Below are 1,740 nucleotides of genomic sequence, written 5' to 3' on the forward strand. Positions count from 1 at the left end.
GTACACACGAAATCATATCGTTACCCCTATATACACAAGGAAGAGGTTCAACGACAGATAAAGAAGACGATGGAATAATTAGACCAAGTTCTTCCCCGTGGAGCAGGGAAGCAGTCCCGAAGAAAACCGACGCCAGCAATAAACAAAAATGGAGAATCGTCATAGATTACTCAACCATAGACTTGGCTTCAGGCTTTCATCAAATCCAGATGCATGAGAATTCCATATCGAAAACAGCATTCAGCGGAGAGAACGGGCACTACGAATATTTACGTATGCCATTTGGACTCCGGAACGCCCCTGCCACTTTTCAGCGTGTCATGGACAACATCTTGAAAGATCTCCAAGGAAAAATCTGCATGGTTTACATGGTCGATATAATTATCTTCAGTTCAAGCCTAGAAGAACATATAGCTAATCTCAAGCTACTCTTTCGAAGACTCAGAGAAACTAACCTTAAAATTCAACTAGATAAATCAGATTTTGTTAAAAAAGAAGTTGAGTTTCTAGGCCATGTCATCACACCGCAAGGCGTTAAGCCTAACCCAAAGAAGATAGATGCCATAAAACAATTTCCTTTACCTAAAACGGCTAAAGAAATAAATTTATTTCTGGGATTGCTAGGCTATTATAGAAAATTCATCAAGAATTTCGCGAAAATTACGAAACCTTTTACCAAATGCCTGAAAAAGGGAGAAAAAATTGTTCATTCCCCCGAATTTATCGAAACAATCGCACTTTGTAAAAATTTGTTAACAAATGACCCTATCCAACAATTTCCTGACTTTGAAAAACCCTTTAATGTTACAACCGATGCCTCCAATTTTGCATTAGGTGCCGTGTTAAGCCAAGGACCGATTGGTAGCGACCTACCGATTGCTTACGCGTCTCGCACACTCAATCCCGCCGAAATCAATTATAGTACTATCGAAAAAGAACTTCTAGCAATCACTTGGGCTGTAAAGCATTTCCGACCATACATTTATGGGCGCAAAGTGAAACTAATAACTGACCACAAACCCCTTAAATGGCTCTTCAATCTAAAAGAACCCAATTCGAAACTAATACGATGGAGACTTCTACTAGAGGAATACAATTTCGAAATACAATATAAGCCCGGTTCGCAAAACTCTAATGCCGATGCCCTGAGCCGAATAGAAATCAACGCAATGGACATCGAGAACGAATCTTTATTAGGAATCCCAGGAGACATAGACGAAATAATAGGAACATATGCGGACGAAAATACCACTAACAATCAAAACCTAACGGAACAAGAAATGAGGGACGAATTGGAAAAATTTTTGAATTCAAACGATAAAACTCCTATCGAAAAAGATGATGACGAAACAGTACACTCAGCACAAAAAAATCCAATACTAGGTATACCGTATAGCGAAAATATAACTAATTCTTACAACAATCAATTAATAATGAAGCAAAACGTACATAAAGCTTGCAACATAACTAAACAAACTCCATTTGACACAAAAACGCGAATTTCAATTAATTTGACTAATGATTTCGAAAAAGAACTCATACATGTTTTCAAAAACTTTATAGATCCGAAAAAACTATATTGTCTACATATACCAAATTCCTCAACCAATTTAATCCCAAAATTAATAACTACTCTCCAAAAAACTTTTAAAAATCACGCATTCAAATTAGTAGTTTGGCGTAAATTTGTCAGAGATGTAGAAATGGTCGATGAACGCAAAGAAATTTTACAGTATCATC

Source organism: Diorhabda carinulata, chromosome 5 (genome assembly GCF_026250575.1).
Source record: "Diorhabda carinulata isolate Delta chromosome 5, icDioCari1.1, whole genome shotgun sequence".
Taxonomy (NCBI): Eukaryota; Metazoa; Arthropoda; class Insecta; order Coleoptera; family Chrysomelidae; genus Diorhabda; species Diorhabda carinulata.